This window comes from Silene latifolia, chromosome 5 (assembly GCF_048544455.1).
Source record: "Silene latifolia isolate original U9 population chromosome 5, ASM4854445v1, whole genome shotgun sequence".
Taxonomy (NCBI): Eukaryota; Viridiplantae; Streptophyta; class Magnoliopsida; order Caryophyllales; family Caryophyllaceae; genus Silene; species Silene latifolia.
The window spans coordinates 51,250,362-51,275,257 of NC_133530.1; the positions used below are offsets into that span (position 1 = coordinate 51,250,362).

A 24,896-nucleotide genomic window follows, 5' to 3' on the forward strand; every position below is an offset into this window, starting at 1 on the left:
CTTGAAACCATGCATCCATCCATCATCCATGTTCTACCACATTTTTGTCATCAAAGGGAATGGGCAAAAAAAAAAATCAATTTAAGTTCAATGAAATGAAAAGTGAAAGAAAGTTTGCAAAAAATGCATCAAATGAAAAGAGGAGCAAAAATAGAACTCCTAAAGCTTCAAATATAAGCCACCCTCACTACATATGGGGTGACTTTGAAAATGTCCAAAGAGAAATGTAAAGAAAAGTTGAAAGTTGTCAAGTATTGAAATGCCAAAAATCAAAAAGAAATGGCAAGGAAGTGTTCTCAAATGTCAAATGCCACAAGAAATTTGGGGGAAAAACAAAAACAAAAACAAAAGCAAACTCCCAAAGTGAAACTCAAATATCTATTGATCCCTTTATCCATCGTATCCATTTTTGTGCATGGTAGAGAGGGGACGACCCTTCTTCTTGTCTAGGCAAGAGGGGGAATTCCGCGATCCTCCAGTGTTTCTAACACCATAAGGAGTCTATTCTTGACAAAATCATTTAACGATTGAGGACAAAGGTACCCTAGCTTGACACAATTTGGAGGTGATTTATTGGTATCCTTCTAGGCTTAGTAGTTTGAAGAAATTGCATCTATGAAGGAGTGTGTACCCTTGAATTGCTTCCCTTGTAGATAATTTCCGCCACTTAGATGAGGAAAGTGGCTATTCTTTTGTAGATGCATCCACTACTTGATTTTGTGTGCTTAATGTTTGGATGTGTCGCCATTTTGGCAAGACCCACCTTGCCTTGCAAGAAGGCATCCTACTTCATGGTTGTCTTGTTGTGAGTTGAAGGGGCGGAGTGAGACCCGCTAATTGTCTCATATCGGCTATGTTATTAGGTTAGTTTAAAATAATGGTCCTAGTCTTTGTCACCTCTTTACTCGGGACAAGCAAAGGTTCGGTTTGGGGATATTTGATGTGACCATAATTAGAGCATATTTAGTCCCCGAATTAGCCTTATTCCCATTTTTTTTAGTGAATATTTGGGTCATTTATTGTCTTTAGTTCTTTGTTTTGCATATTCTTTGAGGTTTTGATCCCTTGGTAGGAAAGGAGTGCAAACCTTGTATTTTCATGGCAAAATGAGGCTAAATTGATTGAATTCAATGACCAAGCATCAAGGAGAGACAAGATTAGAAGGCCTTTGTACATACTATAGTAGATGGGCAATGATGAGAAAAGATCCTTGCATCCCCGAGGAAATCCCCAAGGATTTTATGAAGAAAAAGGAAGAAAAGAAGAAGAAACAAGACTGCCCAGCAATCCGTGCATCTTACCCTAAAGACGCCCGTCTCCACCACCACAATCCGTGCGTCTTCACTGCCAAGACGCCCGGGCAAAGACTCCAGAAGACGCCCGTCTTCACCCTAAGACGCCCGGGCAGAGACCACCAAATCCGCCCGTCCCGTGCTAAAGACGCCCGGATTCCCTGGCAGACCCATTTCGTCTTCTTCAAGCTTCAAGGAAGGATGCACATCTTTTTCTAGAGACCGGAGTCTCCCTAGAGACCGGAGTCTTTCCAAAAAGACCGGCGTTTACTCAACAAGGGACTTAATCGTCATTTAAGCCCTTAGTTAACCCTAATTCATCCACCTAATCCCCATTATAAATACCCCATTAGTCTAATTAGAAGGGCATGTTCTTCTTAGCAATCTTTAATGTAGCAAATATCAATCAAATCTCTCTTTAATCTTGTAACCAACAATTAATCAAGTTTTAATACAAGTTTTATTTCCTTAATCTCTCTCTTGTTCATCCTTTATTTTGGGTGATCGAAGATTATTTGGGTTATTATTGGGAGATTGACAACCTCTCAATCAAGCATCAAGTACTTCTTTTATTCTTTGCTTTATTATTGGAATCATTAGTAGGTATAATTCTCTTAATCCCTCTTTAATTATTGTTAATCACTTTCATTTATTCATCATGTTTCACTTTGTTGGTATGATTGACAACCTTGCTAACATGTTCAACATGATAATGAGTGAGTAGTTTCCTTAGCTAGGGTTAATGGGTAATTAGGGGAAACCAACATGGGGAATGATTCATGCTTAAATTAATATGCTTTCATAGTTTATTTGCTTGCTTGTTGTGATCTCAACTCATGCACATGTTATGTTTGATGAAATGTGAGCCTATGAATCCTTGCATTTTTTACCTATCACTTATCTTTTCAATGAGACTTGTAAGACATAAACCAACTCGAGTCTCATTAGACCATGCATGTTGCTGAGTAGGGAAGACTAAGTCGACTTGTAGGTGTTGTACAATCTAATCGATTCGGCTCCGGGACCCAAACTTTCCTAGGATTGTAAGATATAAACCAACTCGATCCATCACAACAATAATTGCTTGCTTATAATTTGAGAACATGTTTGTATGATCAATTCCCATGAATCCCCTATGACCCCATGACACCCTAGTGCCTTTTATCAATTGCTTACATCCCTTTTAATTCATCTTGCTTGTTTACTTTCATTGCTATTTAGTTTAGTGATATTCTACATCAAACCCCAATTGTGACACCCCTAAGACACCACTAGTTGCAATAGAAATCTCATCTCAATTCCCGTCCCTTGGGATCTGACCTTTACTTGCCTCTTTACTAATTGTAGAGTTGTTTGTGAAGTTATAAATAGTGTTTTGGTCTAGGTGCTCCTAACGACAAGTAGCGTAACCGAAAGATTTAGTCCCGACCACACGGACACGAATATGGACACGGACACGACACGCACAGGTGAGACGACATCCCATGAAATTTAGGACACGGGACACGTTATATAAATTTAATAAAATATATATTTTATAGTTATAAACATTCGATTTTATTTTTATAAAAGTATTTGATATTAAATTTAAATAAGTAAAGGTAAAACTTGTCCATGATTATAACTCATTTTTATTTTCCATCAAAACCCATCTTCTAATTAAGCTATTTCAACAACTCATTTCCCGCCTAAAGAACATCATTCACCCTATATGATGTCTAAATGTTATGGACACGCGTCTGACACGGCCCTAATACCATGGACACGCGTCGGATAAGTGCCCAAATAAATGTTGAAAGTTAGACACGGCTTTATAGGCGTCCGACACGTTTTGGCGTGTGTCCGAGGAGTGTCGGTGTCCGACACGGTGTTGGACACGGGACGACTGATTAAAAGAAGTGTCCTTGCTACCTAGGCCCAAATCATGGTTTCCACTTTCTACACTAACTAGTATTGGTACCGGCCCTAAAAGGGCTACCTGTAGTTAACAATAAAATTTATTTCAATTAATAAAAACTACTTTAAAGTTGCATAGCTCATAAATTTATCATTAATATATTTTTCTATGACATATCTTAAAGTTACGATGAAATAAATTATGATACAAATTCACTACTCCTGCAATCAATATCTTACTTAAATTGATTGGTTAGATAATCGTTCATATATACTTTCTTTTGTTGTTAGTATTGTTACTTTTATTACATTCGTTATTACAACTGTTAATTTATACTCCCGCCGTAATTATTGATACTTTTATTACTGCCGCATTAATATTGATAATTCCGCTACTCTCGTTGTTACTTATATTACTTTCACTACTCCCACTCACTGTTAATATTGTTACTTTGACTATCCAAACGATCAGTGATTAATATCATATTATTATATATATCCAATGTTACTACAATTCTTTTTACTACTAACAGTATTACTCTTACTATTTAGGCATTTATATAAACATATTACTTATATTATATGCATTAAATAAAATCGAAATAATTATGGAATATTTTTTTTTTGGAAATATACTTTGATTTATATACCTCTTAATAGTTTCCAAAATATAATATACTTATATTATATTTATGGGTTATTTCATAACAATAATCCATCCTATTGGTGGTCTGCAATAATCACTCCATCCTATCAATAATCTCAATTAAATCCAAACTAAGCAGCATACCTTCTAATAACGAACCAAGTGATATTTTTATTAAGTTTATGTTGGAATATTTGATAGTTTTTGGACAACTTAGCTGGTATATGTGAAGTTTATGTGTAATTTTTTCAAGTGATGAATCAAGAACTTGGTTTATTTGATAAACATAAACATCACAAAATATCAGTTGGTTCGTTATTAGAAGGTATGATGCTTAGGTTGGATTTAATTGGGATTATTGCAGATCACTAATAGGATGGATTATTGTTATGAAATAACTCTATATTTATATTAAATAATTAACGTATTTATACTAATCATATATATATATATATATATATATATATATATATATATATATATATATATATATATATATATATAGAGAGAGAGAGAGAGAGAGAGAGAGAGAGAGAGATAGAGAGAGAGAGAGAGAGAGAGCAAAGTTCTCCTAAGTCCTTCATATGCCTTTGAGTCCATGAGTCCTTTCCACAACCCTTGGATCATGCATGGTGGAAGGTTGAGATTGAAAGGAAGAAATACACTTATCACTAATTAATTCACTTCTCTCTCTAGTTTTAGTAATACATTCACTAATTCATTATCATACACAATTAACACCACCTTTTGTCTTATACTTCAAAGTTTATGAAAATTTTGTTAACATTTTTCCTGTTTCGGTTTTATTTCGTTTTTTTTTTCGAGACAAGTTTTCGACATTTTAGGATTTTACGAGTGTAATTCTAACAGCAAAAATTGTAATTTTAAGGAATGTTTATGAGAATTTTGCGTTTTACAAGTTTAACTTCAGTCATTTTCGAGTGATTTTGACGAATAATATTTTGAATTTTTGTAATTTTATCACAAGTTATTGTAATTTTAGCATTTTACGAGTGTTATTTTAACGACAAAAAGTGTTATTCTAGTCCAGGTAACTGTAATTTCAGTCCAATGAGATTGTTATTTTAGTCAAGGAGAATGTAATTTTAGTCTAGGAAAGTGTAATTTTAGTCCAGGAAAGTATAATTTCAGTCCACTGAGAATGTAATTTTAGTCCATTGAGTGTGGAGAGTGTAACATTAGTACAATGTGAATATGACCCTGTTCATTGAGAGTGTAACATTAGTCCAATAGAAGTAAGTGTAATTCTAGCAGAAAAAAGTGTAATTTTAATAGAGAAAAGTGTAACTTTAATAATAGAGAAAAAAGTAACTTTAACTGAAAAAATTGTAATTTTAATAGAAAAAAATTGTGATTTTAATAGAAAAAAGTGTGATTTTATTAGATAAATGTGTAATTTTAATGGAGAAAAATGTGTAATTTCAACAGAAAAATGTGTGATTTTAGCAGAAAAAAGTATAACTTTAATAGAAAAAAGTGTAATTTTAATAGATAAAAGTGTAATTTTAATGGAGAAAAGTGTAATTTTAATAGAGAAAAGTGTAATTTTAATAATAGAGAAAAATGTAACTTTAACAAAAAAAAAGTGTAATTTTAATAGAAAAAAGTGTAATTTTAATGGTAATAAAAAAAATGTAACTTTAACAGAAAAAATGTAACTTTACTAATACTAAAAATCTAGTTCATACTAAAAATCATGATACAAATAAAATCAACAAATTAGAAAAATAAAAAATCAACAAAAATCTACTACATATTCAATAGATCTATTAAAAAATCTAGTTCATAGTAATAATAAAAAACAAACAAGGAAAAAAAAAAACGAAATCAGAAGAATAATTTTTTTTTTAGATCTGAAAAATAATAGAGAAAGGAGAAGGGGACGGAGGCGGCACGACCATCACTTGCACGACCAACACATGTAGCACCACCGCCCCATTACTGCCACGACATCTCAGCCACGAAAAAAAAAGAAGCACCAGCTAGATCTGGGATTGAAGAAAGCAAAAAAAAAAAAAAAAAAAAAAAAAAAACGAACAAGCAGATCTGGTAAGGAAGAAAGGAAAAAAAAGGAAGAGAGGAGGAAGAGCGTGAGTGGTGGCGGTGTTGGAGGAGGACGGTATTGGTGTGGTTGTTGTAAGTAGCGGTGGAGGTGATGTGAACATTATTTGCACACATTTAGTCCCCTAATTGAACCTATTTTGCATACTTTTATAACATTTCATGACCATTCTATCCGTCAAATGCTTTCTATTTTGCTTTCCTAGTGCATTTTATATGTTTTGTAGGAAAGGAGATAATAAGGCGGAAATTCCCGTCTTTCGTGCATATTTGGAAGCTTATTGACGATATTTGATGGACTAGTATGAAGAGGAGGCGAGAACTAAAGACTAATTCTACAAGAATAAGAAGAAAGTGAAGAGAAGGATTCTGAAGCAGAATCCGAGCGGCCAAAGAGGCAAGACGCCCGTCCAAGAAACATAATCCGAGCGTCCAAGCGTCGAAGACGCTCGGATTCCTCTGCTACAATCCGAGCGGATTTGCAAAAAGACGCTCGTCCACCCCTGCAAGAATCCGAGCGGATTCCCCTCCTGGACGAACGGATTGCGGCGTCTTCAGCCGAGATGCTCATCTCTCCGAAAAGACTAGCATTTCCCTGCTTAAAACTCAAAAATGTAATTACTAATTTAGCCTTAGTTAACCTAATGAAGCTCTACTATATAAACCCCACTTGTAAATAATCAAGGTATGAAGTTTTTAGAGTAGAGAGCCTCCACATTAGAAATTCCTCTTAGATTAGATTAGGAATAGATTAGAATAGATTACTCTTTAATCTTTCCACAAATCTCACATTAATCTCTCCTTCATTATTGTTCAAGTTTGTTACTTTTGGGTAATTGAAGATTATTGGGTTATTATTGGAGGATTGACAACCCTTCATCAATCAATCAAGTTCTCTTCCTTTATTCTTTGCTTTATTATTTTGGAATCTCCATAGGTATAATTCTCTTAATCCTTGTTTGAATTATTGTTAATCTTTCTTACTTGTTCATCATGTTTTACCTTGTTAGTATGATTGACAACCTTGTTAGCATGTTTAATTTGATAATGAGTGAGTAGTCTCTTAGCTAGGATTAGTGGGTAATTAGGGAAACCAACATGGGGAATGATTCATGCTTAATCTAATGTGCTTTCATAATTAAATTGCTTGCTTGTTGTGATGTCAACTTTATGCACATGTTATGTTTGATGAAATGCTAAGCCTATGAATCCTTGCATTTACAACCATCTCTTATCTACTCAACATGACTTGTAAGATATAAACCAACTCGAGTCTTGTTAGACCATGCATAGAAGTTGAATAGGAGGAAAGTAAGTCGACTTGTAGGTGTTGTACAATCTAATCGATTCGGCTCCGGGACCCAACTCTTCCTATGAACCGTAAGACATAAACCAACTCGGTTCCTTTACAACATTAATTGCTTGCAACATTGTAAACTTGTTTGTATGATCAATACCATGAATCCCTTATGACCCCATGACATCCTAGTGCTTTTAGTCATTTGTTTACATCTCTCTTTTATTGTTTGCTTTACTTCATTACTCTCATTAGCTTAGAACACAACTATAAACCCCATCAATTGTGACACTAGCATAAATTGAGATAAATAGACTTAGAACCCAAAGCACACCGTCCCATGGATCGACCTCGACTTACCGCTAACTAGTTGTTTGTTGAGTATTATAAATGTGTTTGATTGGATGTGTGACGACCAACTCTTGTCCATCAAAATGGCGCCGTTGCCGGGGATGGTGCTATGTGCTTGAGTTTCTTACTTGTTTGTCTATTTTGATTTTGATTTCACCTTGAGGAACTTGATCGTTCTTACCATTTTTGTGTAGTTTCCATGCTTGTAGTTGTTTCCTTGTCTTAGCTATGATGGCTCAAGACTTGACATATGGAGTATGTGGTGGATCTTTTGAGTATGACTATGGGTATGGGGAGTTTGAGGAGCAAGTCAACACAAACCTACCTTACTATTTGTACAATAAAAATCCTAACCACTACCCCAAATTTTCCCACCATAATCACCACATCCAATATCCACAACAACCACCCACTCAATACCCACTTCATAATGACTTTCAATTACCACAATACAACCACTTTCACACTTACCCACAACAAGAAAATGAACCCATTCAAAATATGATTCTCCAAATAATGGGAGATCAACAAAACTTCTTCAAACAAATGCTAGAAAATAGCCAAAAAGGGGACAATGTTCTTCAAGACATTGTTACCCAAGGTGAGGAGTTGGAGATTCAAATCGCCCAATTGAAAGAATCCCAAACAACCACTCCCCACCATTCTTTGGACATTGATCATGAATGTGAATTTGAAGTAGTAACTTTTGACATGGAAAATGAAAAATGGGAAGAGCCAATCTCCTTGAGCTCTTGTGAGTATGAAAGTGTTGTGTTTGATGAGGAAGATTTGAGGTTGAGTAAGCCAAATACTCTTAACCTTTGTGAGTACGAGGGTGTGTCTTTTGATGTGAACATTGAGATGTTGGAGGAAGAATTAATGAAGAAGAATGAAGCCCCCATTCATGATTCATATGAAGATAGTAACGATGATGACGAGCCTAAGGGATGGACTTGTAATATCACCTTGCTTGAGGAGCCTATCCTTGAGATATTTGAGATATCCTATCATGAAGGTGAATGTCCTTTCCCTATCTCCCATGAAGACTACTTGACACCTATCATGGAGCCAATGATTGTTGAAGAAGATATGGTGGACCTTCTCCAAAAGGTCAAAGCATCATACAAAAGCTACTTCGTGGAAAAGCTCAAAGAGAAACTTGCACGTGAAGCTACTTGTGGAAATTTGGCACCCACAATGACAACTTCTAAGGAACTCGGTCATCAATGCCGTGAGAATTCTCCTTCTACTCTTGAAGGATTGACAAATTCAAATGCTATCATCATCACCAAAATTGAAGAAGAAGTTGGTGAGTGGAAGTCTACGGATGAAAATGAACCATACTTCATGTTTGAAATCTATATCTCATTACTTAACATATTCATATATGTTTCAAATTAATTTAGTCATAAAATTAATTACAAATCTTATGCATGCAAACTAAAACAAAAGAGATAAGAAAATCAATTTCTCACCAAATAAATTTCGGTCAAATGGGCATCAACAAGATCTCCTTCTTGTTAGTTCTTGAGCTTTCCAATATTGGATGAACATACATGACCTCAAAATAGAAGCCCTCCAATTAGTAGCACCCAAGACTATCCCTTAAACCCACAAACTAATATGTACTAGATATTTATATTGTGGTTTACCTTAAAATTGATTACTAATACTCATATATACATTGATAATTTTAGTAATCTTTTGAACAAATTTGAATCAAAAATTCATCCTTTTTGATGAAGATTAAAGAGAGAACAATTCATGAACTTTTGCATGTGTTTTGAATGGTAGAGTGTGATAAAAATAAAAGAACAAAAGCCCTCTAATTAGTAGAGAGGCCACACGGTTTTGGGTGAGGCAAGGGACCAATATATGGTCCTTCACTTTTCTTTTTGTTCTTTTCTATACCTTAGGCTTGTAAGGCTAGTTGTAGGTTAGTGATCATTAGCTTATTTTATCTCATAAAATAATTCACCCACTAACTCCCTTTACACTCTTATTTCAGCCCATCTTTATAAAATGGACAACCATTTTATTTTTGTCAATTTGTCATTTGTCACACAATATGTCACATGTAGTATGATACATGTTACTAATTAATTAAATGCATATTTATCACATAAATATCATTTTATAAATTAATTAAATTACATTCAACAAATTGACTAGTGATACTTGATCACATAAATAAAATGGGTCATATAATTATAATTCACAATATCTTGTAATTATAATCAACCATTCATTCTTATCTTTATTGTTTCTCAAACAATAAACAATTTTAGTAATAAAGCATTTTATTTACTAAAATAAATGTTATTTAATCCCATTACAATAAGATATCAATATTCTCTCTCACAATTGAATTGTTCAATTTTAAGGAATTAATTAATCTGTATCGGTATACAACTAATTAACCTTTTCAATTAAGGGAATCGTCCTTTAGGTGTGACCTCAAGGATCAATCGATCACCACCGTCGCACGACAAGTAATGTCAAACTCTAGCCAACCAATCATTACCGATATGTGTGGACCAGTTGACTATATATATTATGTATCATCCCTTCCGTATTCTTGTAATGAGATTTAATACTGATATTTAAATCATGTGATCGCACTATTGTTGAGGACACATTTCCCAACAATCTCCCACTTGTCCTCGACAAGTGTGCGTCACCAATTCTCTTGTCCTATTACTATCTCCCACTCAATGCAAGGTGTCTTTCGGGTCGTACTTGCAAGTGATCATATCGAGAGTGGTTTCCTCGATCTGGAGAATGACTGATTGACCGGATTTATCTATCATAGATACCTTCCGAGCGTGGCCACGCATTTCCAGTTCATTACTCCTCGAGTGGCCCTGAGATATTGTTTTAACCCGACAAAGGGGTGGACAATTCCTATCGCACTTATTCCCTTCGACCCCACCACAACCATCATAACCCAAAATATGCCCATTTGACCCCATTTACGAAGGTCGTAGTAACACAAATCAAAGTTAATCTGAAACTGTGCCATCTTAGGCGAAGTCTTTAGTCAAAAGAATTGACTCATTAGAATACTATAGTAGCTCTCGCCACGACCAGGCTATATAAATTTGCGAGAACTCTATAAGCGGTCTTTGCCCGACAAAGTGTTCCTAATTGATCTGCCTATGTGATCGACTAGTCATCTCACATGACTCTATGGCACTTGAACTTGCCATCAATCGCATCACACTCTAGTCACTTCGAGACGTCACCTCATACAAGCGACTATGGGCAAATACTATGTTAATCCGGGTTCACTTTAACGGGGTTCAATGTTGTCTCTACAACCCGTTTGGATGTAACAAAGTATAACAAAAGAGTTTTAAAGTAAAACTCGAACGACAAATGCGATTATCACATATGAATAGTCAATACATGATTACTATTTCATGTTCTATAATCTAATTTGATCTTGAATGTAGTTGTTCATCTCAATTTAATTGAAATGACATGACTCATCATGTTAAGCCTATGAGAAGGCTTTGGTTAGTAGGTTTTATCAACTTCTTGTACCTTACTCAACCTTAATACATACTCGTTTTCATTTGTAATGTATACATTTGCATTACCAAACTTTCTGAGTACGTGTCGAGATCCAATCAAGACATAGGCCCTCTAGCCTAAGAATAGCTCCCACTGTTTTCACAGTGTGCGGGACTCATCCTTCTTGCACATCTCATGATTGCAAGTGTACTCAATTTCCGTTGTAAATATTTCTCATTGTTCTTCATTGCCTAGAACGATTCTAGAAAATCTATTTCTTAAATAACATAGCCACAATGGTATCTTAACCATCCTAATGTGTTTTGATTATGGTTTTGTCGGAAACCATGCGCAATCTCAATTGTCAATTGTCAATTGTCACTTGTGTAACACCCTTACACAAAATTGCATCATAAACACTTTACTTTACTTCCTTAATGCTTCTGCAAGCACTTAAGGGTAATCTTTATTGCTTACTTGGTAAAGATTACTTAAATTCGATTTTGAAACAATTCATCATACTCAAAGTATATAAAGTGTTGTACATCATTACTTATTTAATTGATCCGGCAGCGGAAGCAAATGGAATCAATCAAATATGTTCAATTTAATTGAACTAGTCATGAATCTTATCAACATAAGACTTCTTATTGACGCTAATATCATGTGGATTTATCTTCATAAATCTGGATATTTAAAGATGTATTATAATACTCCAAAAGTCTTAAATCATTCCCAATGATCAATATGTCATTCACATATAAGACTAATTAACATTTACGTAACTCCCACTAAACTCCATGTATAAACACAACTTCTCGACTTATCGAGAAAAGTTTTATAACATGATCAAAACATTGATTCTAACTCATTGATGTCCTACTTAAGACCCTCTCTTAAGTTTCACATTATCTTAGGATTGCAAGAATCTACAAAACTCAAGACATGTATTGAATACATTCCTTATAATTGAAGAAGTGGGTTTTAGATTTAACTTGCTATGTATTTCATAATAATGAAACACAATCCCTAAGAAGATCCAAATAGACTTAAGCATTTCAACCAGTGCAAAAATATTTGCCACCAATCTTGCTTTGAAATCTCTCTTTATTAGTGCAAAAACCCTTTGTCACTAATCAAGCCTTTTATTGAGTTGTGACTTAAACACTTTTATGTAAGTCATTTGTTGATTACTTTCCAGAAGTAATCAACTTGAATCAAACAATTTCTTTTGTAAGTTATAAGCTCTTTACTTTTTTAAAAGTAGGATGAATTCATCATCTTTAACAAGTGACGAATTTAATCTCCTAGGTTTTGAAGAAACAACATCTTACACAAAACGTCTCATGTCGCCAAGAAAGACCATTTTCCTGTGACATAACATTCTTTGTAGCTTTTGAATAATTTCTCCCACTCTGTCTTCTAGAAATAAACTTGTATTTTAGAAAGACAGCTTCACGAGCCACAAACCTGTTGTACTCGTGATATACGAAAGGGAAAAGTGAGCATTTGTTTCTTGTGTAAGCTTACAAATATGGTACATTACCATTTCATATCTCATATGATTTAGTGGAAAATATTTTAGACAAAAATGATAAATTCCCCAAAAGGATCAAGTAACTCAAAGTGACTTGATTGAAGTTCAAACCATATCGAATAGCGTTTGATTTCTTATCCAACCACATATTATCCCATAATGTGTGTTAAGAGAGATTAACTTGTGGTACTATATCACATTTCCTTTGGCTTATATCAAAGTTTTCACTTTGATAATCCCATCACGACTAAATCGTGCTTCTTTGAACTCTTTGAACTTCTTCAAAGATTTCTCTATTTACCTTATTAAGTGAACACATTAGCATCAACTTAAATCGTTGGTAAAAGAATATGATCAACCTATTTTGGATCAATGATTTACAACCTCGATCTCCTTTTCAACCAAAAGGCACGAGACATCTTGTTTTGAATACAAGATACGCATATACCATTAACAATCTAATGGTTTCAAGAGTACTCGATAACTCTTTGCGTTCATCATTCCAAAATTTAAGGTTTAATCTTGGGTTACCAATTTGAGTCTTACATCATCTACATGATATATCATTCTAGTTTGGTTTAGAATATAATCACCTTGATAATGGGCTAGCCATACATCAAATCGTGGTGTATAGGGTCACAAAAGTGAAAAGCTCTTTCGTATCTTAACAAGTTTATATTCTTATTTAGAGTTTATGCACTTAATAGTCACAATTAAGTACAACTTTAAATCCAAAAACTAGATTGAGTACACAATTACTCTATCTCTCGACATTATTGTTGCTAGTCGTCATATTCTAATCATCTTATGTGTCGAAAACAATGATGAAAACCTCCACTGGTTTCTAATATTGACGAAGTGGTACTATGCAAAATTTATGTTTAATCAAATAAACATTTAAAGAAGAAGATCCTATTAGATGTCCCACAACTAATTTATTGATTCTTCAATAATTTGGGGTAGTTTCCTTTCTTGTGTCCAACATTTAAGACAATGGAAACTTTATCGGTCGGGATTGATAGGTTTAGTATCGTCATTCTCAACAACTTTACCTTTAACATTACCTTGTATCAATTCCATTATAATCTTAACTTCTTGAACCTCGTCCTCATCTTAACGGTTTAAGAGAATGCTCCCACTCATTTCAATGAGTCTTTGCTTTGAGAAGCAAAACTGAATTTATGAAGATTACTCTTCATTTGTTCGTTTTAGTCTTAAAACTTTCATTGAAGTGGTTGCGATATTTTGGTCAATTACGAATTCCAACAAATCTAATTACCAAAACAATTTATCATTTCAAGGTACTTAATTCAATTAAGTATATGAAAGACAATCCATTGTAAGTAGATGTGTTAGTCAAGAATCAAAAACCTGTTTGATAATGAATAACTTTAATCTATACTTTTTACAAGAGATCATAAGCAATGGTTCATTTGAGGTTTTAGAAGCAAATTCATATTTGTCTTTAGCTACGATGTTATAATGGAGATTTGAATCAAAAACGAAATGATATCGTATATGAATTGTGGTAAAGAAATAGAACAAAATGATAACGGAATAATGAAAACTAACACATTCATCGTTATAATAATACTTGTAAACAAGTATAGCATTTACATAGTGACCTCTACCCAACTATGATAAATGATTCCAAGATCCAAATTCATATTAACTTGGGCATGGTGTGGCCGATACGACCCTTATCAATATAACTCGGTGCATTAACGCTTTAATCGATTCTACTTTTAGAACTCTTGGTCGATAATATTACATTAACATTTATCTTTAGCCCAAAACATATTCAACAAGGGCACGGTGTGGCCGATAAAACCCTTATCGAAAAACTTTTGTTGAGTTCAATCCAAATTTCGAATAAATGTGTCCATGATCCAAACCCACATTAACTTGGGCACGGTGTGGCCGATGAAACCCTCATCAACATGAATTCGGTGGATAGACATTTATCACCCACTTCCCCTACGTAACAAGGTTTGTACCCCGGTGCGGCCGAGTGCACTCCCTCACGAAATAGGTTTTCATGGTTTCTACTATTTGGTAAGGCTATATCTCAATTGTTTATTTTAGCGAGAGGTCATGTCAATTTATTATCTATCACGTTTTAAGTGAACTAAAGCGGTGAACTACGATAATTATAATTGACACGGTCGATATACCTCGATTAAAAGATAATGCATGTTTAGTTATGGCGATTTAGCGATGCATGCAACATATAAATAAAATGCAAAGCATAAAAATAAATCCTAGTATGGCCTTCCTAAAATAGAAAATCTAATTAACTATTACATATTCGGAAACCAACTCCATTGGTCCCTTGAACTTCGGTTGAGGCACGCATCTCGAGGTAACACCGTCTTTAATGTATCGCCTTCTTGAGTGACACCGTCTTCAAGGAACTCCGAAATAATTAAATTACATAACAAATTACATAATTTCCTATTATACATTTGTAATTAAAATAAAATAAATCTATTAAATTACAAAACGGTGATACGAGATCACAATAAATTACAACTGAATCGATATTCCCATACATTTCGGGTAATACCAATTAAAAACTAAGGCCATACTAAGTAAAATTACATAATTCAAAAATTACATAAAATAAAATTATGACAATCATAAATAAAATGCAGCATTATAATATGTATGAACATGCCCAATTTTATGCCAAATTGCCTTTAAGGAGCCAATATCGTATATTACACGGTTTTTACGGATTTGCGTGATTCAACGTTTTATAATCACAAAAATACATAAATTCATATTTATGCACAAGTTAATTACCCCAACTTTTTAGGACTCAAAATTAGTCTTCACTAACTATTTGACTATAATTAACTCATATTTCTTAAAATTGTTCATTAATGGACCCAAAATTACAATAAAATGCTATAAACTTCAAATAAATCACAAAAATTTCAAATAAATTCAAAATTCAAAATTTAAACTCATGAACATTCTGGAAAAAAATTACCATGACACTCATAATGTTCAAAAACTTAGGTTAAAAATTTCGAAAATTATCGGGAAAAACAATGTTGCGGTTTATCGGATTTAACAATTATAATCATAAAAACATGAGAAAAATTATATTCACCAACTTTTCAATTTTAGATCTGCAAAATATAATAAAATGCAACATGTGACGTTTTTCCTTAGTCATGAAGTATGTTTTAGCAATTTTTCACTAATTAAGTCACTATTTATGCTATTTTTCATCAAAAATCCATAAATCATGCATGAATACTTCATTATAGCCTATTATTTTACACACATCTTGTAAAATTGCATGTGACAACATACTAAATTTTTATGACCAGATTCGAAATATTTCTCATATTAACCTATTTTTCATTTAAATTCGATTTTTAACATGAAAAATCCATATTTCGAGCATAAGAACTCATAAAATTATGAAAATTTCCAGATCATCTAAAAATAATATATGTGAAAACATATCCAAAATCCACTGGAAAAGTCAAAGTTTAGCTAATTTTCGTCCAAAAATGACATTTTTTATCATAAAAATCACATTTTAATGCCAATATTATATAAAATGAACAATAAAATCCATAAATTAACCAAAATATCCTAAATACATTTTAGGATCAGAAACTTTAACATGCATAAATTTATTTTGTGATATATCATAATAACACAAATTTTACAAGTTTTATATGTTAATCGTATAACTGGGAAAAACAATAACCGATTTGTATGCAAACAACCTTGTGCTCTTAATACCGCTTGTTTGAAATCTATATCTCATTATTTAACATAATTTTAGTAATCTTTTGAACAAATTTGAATCAAAAATTCATCCTTTTTGATGAAGATTAAAGAGAGAACAATTCATGATTTTTGCATGTGTTTTGAATGGTAGAGTGTGATAAAAATAAAAGAACAAAAGCCCTATAATTAGTAGAGAGGCCACACGGTTTTTGGTGAGGCAAGGGACCAATATATGGTCCTTCACTTTTCTTTTTGTTTTTTTCTATACCTTAGGCTTGTAAGGCTAGTTGTAGGTTAGTGATCATTAGCTTATTTTATCTCATAAAATAATTCACCCACTAACTCCCTTTACACTCTTATTTCGGCCCATCTTTATAAAATGGACTACCATTTTATTTTTGTCAATTTGTCATTTGTCACACAATATGTCACATGTAGTATGATACATGTTACTAATTAATTAAATGCATATTTATCACATAAATATCATTTTATAAATTAATTAAATTACATTCAACAAATTGACTAGTGATACTTGATCACATAAATAAAATGGGTCATATAATTATAATTCACAATATCTTGTAATTATAATCAACCATTCATTCTTATCTTTATTGTTTCTCAAACAATAAACAATTTTAGTAATAAAGCATTTTATTTACTAAAATAAATCTTATTTAATCCCATTACAATAAGATATCAATATTCTCTCTCACAATTGAATTGTTCAATTTTAAGGAATTAATTAATCTGTATCGGTATACAATTAATTAACCTTTTCAATTAAGGGAATCGTCCTTTAGGTGTGACCTCGAGGATCAATGATCACCACCGCCGCACGACTACGTAATGTCAAACTCTAGCCAACCAATCATTACCGATATGTGTGGACCAGTTGACTATATATATTATGTATCATCCCTTCCGTATTCTTGTAATGAGATTTAATAATGATATTTAAATCATGTGATCGAACTATTGTTGAGGACACATTTCCCAACACTTCATACCCAGTATTGACGAGAATCATGGGCTTATTGGATTGAAGCATTAGGAAAGCTCTAGTGCCGAGGACAAGGCGAAAGAAAGAACATATGACAAGCCTCCTTGGCCAAATTTCATGTTCAAATGGAGCAACCCTTACTTATGCTTATTTGGAGCTTGTTCACAAGCTTTTGATCTTCTATTGAGAGCCTTGAGCTCTATGGACAAGAATTTCTATAATTTGAACTAGTTTGGTGGAGTCCTATCTTAAACCACCATTTGTAAGATATTTCTCTAAATCTCACTTTGTATAGTATTGTACATTTTTGCATTTTTATTTAATTTCTAGCATGAGAGTGGTGAGAGAGAGTTTTCTTACATTTTTATCAATCAAAATTTCAGAAAAAGATAAGGAGGAACAACAAATTGGTGAAAGGGTATGATTGTGCAAAGAAAATAAAGAAAAAGGAAGAAAAGCAGCAAAAGACGCTCATCCCGAGGGCTGGACGCTCGTCCAAGGCCCTCATCAGATTACTGTTCAGCGCTGTCACAGAATCCGAGCGGATTGGGCAAAAGACGCTCGTCCTAAAAGAAGACACTCGGATTGCATCTTGGACGCTCGTCCTGAAGACACCTGAAACAAAGTTTTGGAGCTGCCCCAAAATTCGAGCGGATTTTTGATAAACCGCTCGTCCAAAGTAAGACGCTCGTCCAAAACAGAAAACGCTCGTCTTCAGCCTACTTCAGAAAATGCAAAGTTCCTGTCACGAAATCCGAGCGTATTTTCTCTAAGACGCTCGGATTCTGCTGAAGCAAGACGCTCGTCCCGCAACAAAGACGCTCGGATTCTGGTGTTTTTCTCGAATCATCCGCCCAGGCCCCACCCGTGTCCGCTCGTCTTCCCCCTTTTTCTATAAAAACACCCCCTTTCTCCCTCATTTCTTCACCTTATCTAACCCTAAATCACTCATCTTCATCCCCAAAAACACTCCCCTCACATCAAAAGCCAACAAAAACCCCATTTCTCCAAGTTCAAGATGACGAATCTCAAGGACAAGGCTAAGAAATTTGTTGAATCCGCCGGTAGGAAATGCAAGGGTTCATTCTCTTCAACCCCACAAGAGGTAATGCCGCCAAGGAACGTCCGCCCCATCATAAGAGGAGGAATATAGCAACTTGAGTACTTCCAAGAGGTACTTTTCACCTCCGATGCACACCGCAAGAAGTTTGTCGAGTTGCTAGGTAATGACTATGAACCCACTCAATTTATCAATACTAAGGTGTTGGAGATCCTTGGGATAAGGTACCACACCGAGATGTTCTTTGATGGCTTAGGGATTGGAAAACTTTTCCATGCCCATGAGGAGACGTACCTTTGTCTCACCCTGGAATTTTTGAGTAGCCTTCGTATTGTCACGAACACTCGAACCAATGTGAGCATGGAGTTTAGGTTGTGCAACCTAGACCATAGCCTTACACTTGATCAATTTGCTCACATTTTCGGTCTTGTTGTGCCGACCGACTATACCGATAAACCCGCCGATTTCGATGTGGACCTACTTTGGAAGGCTATTTCCGGGAGGGATTTTACCCATCTAAAGCAATGCTATACCTTTTCCATCCAACATCCGGTGATTTGGATCACCGAACGCTTTGTTGCCGGTACCATCAATGGGAGATATGAACAAGATAGGTGTACTCTCATTGATTTAACATTTCTTGAGTCCTATTTAAATGTTCGGGGGACGAGGCGATATAACTTCAACACCCCCCTTGAGATACTTACAAGGTTTCATGACTTTGCTCAAGGGACCACCCAACTCAAGACCTTCATAATGGGAGGTCTAGTTACTATTTTGGCCAACTTCCTTTGCCCCGGGTTCAACTCCCGTGGGATTTATGCTCCTCTTGAGGGGAGTACTTTGATTGATGAACACGCCGTCTTCATCCACCACTGGTGGTGTGCCTACACTCAAGAAGGGAGTGTAAAATGGTTCACAAAAGGGTGCACCTCCATCATTCTTTCGGGTTGGAATATATCGGGCACCGACCCAAGATTGAGCCCGTATTCGCCTATGCCAAGCTACCTCCTTGATATCCAAATCATCGGCAATCCCCCTCAAATGGAAGAGGCACCCCGCCAGCAACAAATACCTCGTGGGATACCGGCAAGGCCTACTCACCCACCTTCCTATGCGCCTATCCCACCATACCCTACTCCTTATACCGAATTCCGACCGGAAATCTCCAATACCCCGGGTATTAATGACTTGATGAACCTCATGAATAGAGTGGACCTCGGGTTACATGAAGGGAGGGTCGACAACTACTTGGCCCTTTATCCCGAGTACTATCAAATGGCTCAACAAGGGTATATTGACCCTAATGGCCCTAAGCCCTCTTGGGCCCAACCACAACATTTGTTCCCAAATCAAGGGGACCAAGCTTGGAATCTTGGTGGCCAAGGTGGAGGATACTCGGGTCAAGGAGGAGGGTATGACCAAGGAGGGAGTTCTCACCGGTATGGCTACCCCCAAAATGAGGATGATGACGAGTGAAAGAGGCCTACCTCATCACCTCCATTTGTATGATATTTTTCTCTTCCTCTCTCTTTTGTATATACATTGCATTTAGTTTAGCTCTCGCTTACATTTGTATTGTATCTTATGTCGCATTTGCATTAGTTAGTTCATTTAGTATAGCTTGCATTGTAATATATCTCACATGATTAGATTAGTTTGCATTGTATTATACCTCACACGATTCATGTAGATAGTTGCATATAGACTAGAATTCATGCATAGCCACTAATGACCAATCCTATTCATTTCTACACAAGAAATAGTGTTTAAATCGGTTTGGGGAGGTTTGATCATAGGTGACCATAGGTTACTAGAAAACATGCATCACATAGTATAGTTTAGATTACATTCATTTGTTTTATATATCATATAGAATTGCATTTAGTTAGAGCATGCATGCATTCATATCACATCATTGCATTTGTACTTCATTTAAAAAAAATCAAAAATCCAAAAACATGTATTTCCTTTTTATTCCTACTCCTACATGTACATTGAGGACAATGTCCAAAATAAAGTGGGGGATGGGAATTTATATTCCAAAAAATGCATAAAAATTGAAATTTTTTGAAAAATCACAAAAATATGTCTTCTAATTTCATAAAAACAAAACCCATAAAAATTTGAAAATTTCAAAAACCAAAAAAAAAAACATGTTCTTTAATTTAGTATTGTAGAATTGTATATACTTGTGTTTTTGTTCTCTTCTCACATAGATACAACGCTACATTTGAGGTATTAGCAAGGGAAAATGAAGACCGCTTGGTATGATCACTCTAATCTCTATTTCCCTTCCATTTCTTTTTCATTATTCATATGAGGAGGATGGGCTATGTGACACCCTTAAATAACGCGATAATTAAACACGTAAAATCTACAGAAAAACTGGTAGGATATGTTTGTAATTGGTTCAACTAGACAAAACCTGTAATTTTTAAAACTTTTCCTAAACCATTCACAAACATCTCCAAATTTAAGAGTGCCAATACCTGCAAAAGCTAATAAACTAATTTACATAACCACGCTAAAGACACGGGGATATAATGATACAAACCAAAATAGAAAAGGGAGACATATGTCCCTTCAAAATATATACAAAACCAAAAGTTAAAAGGTTTACTATAAGAATAGCCAAACTAGGTCCAAGGTTCTCTTGCTCACTAGCTCGTCCGTGAACCCCAACTAAGCATCAAGTACCTGTCAATCGCATTTTATACAAACACGAAAGCCACAATTCAGTGGGGAGTAACTTCGAGTCCTCCCAGCCACGAAACGTCATATTTAATGTAACATGTAATGTAACATGTAACTATATGATAATTAATCCAATTTCCAAGTATTCTAACATATGAATGCTAAATTGACCAATTTAAACTATCATGTGAAAAATATAACAAGTAGTAATCCAAACTTTATCAATTGTAACCGGCTTACATCTCACCTATTACAATTCATAAAGTCACCATACAAGAAAGGGCAATATATCAAAGACAGGCATAAGTTCTTAGCACCGTCAATAGTCACTCAGAATCGAGTCTATACCACGAGGTAGGGAAGGTAATCGAACCGGTATCTTGGCTCAGCGGTTAATATTAATAAAACATGGCCAAGACACAACACAACCCTAGCCTAAAATCTGCGCAGACCTAGACATGCGGATACACACCACCGCACCCAAGAAAAAGGCCAATTATCTAATTCATTCAAAATTTCATCCAACCGAATTTTTACCCGCAACCCCAGCCCTGCGACAGGTACGGGTTAAATTGCGGCTGACCAATCACACAATTGACTGACATCGAATCAGTCAAAGGGACCAAGGCTCAGTTTTCGGCATAATCATCCAACATTACAATTATCGCTATATAATTCATTCTGAGCCTATTCTTTACAATTTCATTTTCTAACCTATACTAACATGAGCAACTACCAATATAAACATAATTTTTACCTTTAACATAATTTTTACTACTAATATGATTTAACTCAAAAGTGTACTCATATGTAACTCATACTAACTATGACATTAATAAACCCGAAATGACAAATATTGCATGGAAAACCGCGAATCAAGCAACGGACCAACCCGGGCCAGCCGTGGGCCAGCCGTGGGCCTGCTGCCGCCACCCCTACACCTCCATTTTTCCGTTTTTGTTCATTTAAACTCCGTTTTAAACATTACTTAATCGTTCCTAAATTAATATGCTAACTTAAACTAACAAAAGACAAGCATTAGACATGCATGCATCCAATTTAATCATGTGAAAATTTACTACTCAAACAAAAATCACAAAACATACAAAAACAACAAAGAATGTGACGATTATTCGTCGAGTAACTCGAAATATGTTACCTTAAGCTAGAAAATGAGCAATTAGCACCTTAAAACCCAAACCCTAACAAGCAACTATCCGCTATCTTCGACAATATACGAGTCCCCAAACTCGTCTTCCAATTCTTCACCTAAATAAACAATAAAAACACAATAAATAAGTATAAATACCGAAATTTGCCAAAATTCGTCTTAAAACAACTTCAAGAAAACTGAAATTAAAATATACCAGGTTGTAGATCTCGACGAGAGGATTCCGGAAATATAAATTATGTGAAAATCCGAGTAGAAATGAGGAAGTTATGATGAATTTTGGCTTAAAAAGCTTAAGTTTTATAAAATGGTGTTTTTGGAACATGAAGGAAGGTGATAGAGGAAAAATCAGAAAAAGGAAGGGGAAGGGAGGGGTGTCCGCGGGAAAGGAAAGGAGGAAAGGAAGGAGCGGGTTTGAGTCGGGATTTTACGAGTCGGTTTTGGCTCGTTTCGATAATAATTAAAACCGTTTGTCAAACGCAAATTCCGACAAGACCAAAGTTCTTAAACACGAGATTACAAGAAAATTGAATACTCATACGACCCATTTCCAAAATCGTTTACCCAATGTTCAAAAGAATTGTCATTTTCCTCCCGATATGCCCTTATTTCGAAATAAAAAGTTTTTACACGGTTTAAACTATTTTTAAACATTTCGAAACTATCAAAATAAATACTTTTCTTCAAAATATAATAAAATTATATTTCTTTGAATTATTTTTACTTTAAATACATTAATATCAAATTTTATTTGATTATTAAATTACTTTCGCAAAATAATAACGGTCCGAAATTACGGGGTGTTACAGGCTACATGTCAAGGAGGATGTGGTGTATTTTGTTGTTGCGGTTTGTGTATCTATGTGTTGTTAGGAGTTGCATTTAGTTTATATGACATATTAGTCGGTAGAATCATATGCATTAGGATGTATATATGTTAGTTGCATCATGGCATGTAGTTGCATGTTAGAAAAATTTTGCGAAACCGTCTACTTGGGAAGCTTGACAAGTGTATATAGGCCCTAGTAGATGCTTTTTCTTCTTAAAACTTTGCTTGTTAGAATACTTGTAAAACACCCTAGGATGTGTCATGCTAGTATCCTTTGACCCATGGATTAAGGCCTAGTCAAGAATACCTTGTGGTGTGATAACTCCTTGGCTACCGTTTATTCCAAGGTGACCCTTGAAACCATGCAACCATCATTCATCCATGTTCTACCATACATTTTGTCATCAAGGGGAATGGGCACAAAAAGAAATTGTTCAAAAATTTGAGTTCAAGAAAAGAAAAGAAAAGAAAAAGTTTGCAAAATGCATCAAAAGAAAAGAGGAGTAACAACAAAAATGAAAACTCCTATGCTTCAAATATAAGGCACCCTCGTTACTAATTGGGGTGACTTTGAAAATGTTCAAAAGAAAATGCAAAAAGTTGAAAAGTTGTCAAGTATTGAAATGCCAAAAATCAAAAGAAATGGCAAAAAGAAAGTGTTCTCAAATGTTATATGCCACAAGAAATTAGGGGGAAAAACAAACAACAAAAGCAAACTCCCATATAAAACTCAAATACTATCGATCCCTTTATCCATCGTATCCATTTTTGTGCATGGTAGAAAGGGGACGACCCTTCTTCTTGTCTAGGCAAGAGGGGGAATTCCGCGATCCTCCAGTGTTTCTAACACCATAAGGAGTCTATTCTTGACAAAAACATTTAACGATTGAGGACAAAGGTACGCTAGCTTGACACAACTTGGAGGTGATTTATTGGTATCCTTCTAGGCTTAGTAGTTTGAAGAAATTGCATCTATGAAGGAGTGTGTACCCTTGAATTGCTTCCCCTTTAGATAATTTCCGCCACTTAGATGAGGAAAGTGGCTATTCTTTTGTAGATACATCCATTACTTGTTTTGTGTGCTTTAATGCTTGGACGTGTCGCCATTTTGGCAAGACCCACCTTGCCTTGCAAGAAGGCATCCTACCTCATGGTTGTCTTGTTGTGAGTTGAAGGGGCGGAGTGAGACCCGCTAATTGTCTCATATCGGTTATATTAGTAGGTTAGCTTAAATAAAGGTCTAGTTTTTGTCACCTCTTTACTCGGGACGAGTAAAGGTTCGGTTTGGGGATATCTGACGTGAACATTATTTGCACACATTTAGTCCCCTAATTGAACCTATTTTGCATACTTTTATAACATTTCATAACCATTCTATCCGTCAAATGCTTTCTATTTTGCTTTCCTAGTGCATTTTATATGTTTTGTAGGAAAGGAGATAATAAGGCGTAAATTCCCGTCTTTCGTGCATATTTGGAAGCTTATTGACGATATTTTATGGACTAGTATAAAGAGGAGGCGAGAACTAAAGACTAATTCTACAAGAAAAAGAAGAAAGTGAAGAGAAGGATTCTGAAGCAGAATCCGAGCGGCTTCCCCTCCTAGACGAACGAATTGCGGCGTCTTCAGCCGAGATGCTCATCTCTCCGAAAAGACTAGCATTTCCCCGCTTAAAACTCAAAAATGTAATTACTAATTTAGCCTTAGTTAACCTAATGAAGCTCTACTATATAGACCCCACTTGTAAATAATCAAGGTATGAA

At 34.9% G+C, this 24,896-nt stretch overlaps 1 long non-coding RNA gene across 1 annotated transcript; it reads right to left on the bottom strand.

Moving 5' to 3' along the window:
* Positions 1-20,903: 20,903 nt before the first annotated feature.
* Positions 20,904-22,399, bottom strand: LOC141656103 (uncharacterized). Its single transcript, XR_012548340.1, has 2 exons — positions 22,293-22,399; positions 20,904-21,136 (listed from the first exon to the last, which is right to left on the bottom strand). It is a non-coding gene; the product is annotated as an uncharacterized LOC141656103 (long non-coding RNA).
* Positions 22,400-24,896: the final 2,497 nt, after the last annotated feature.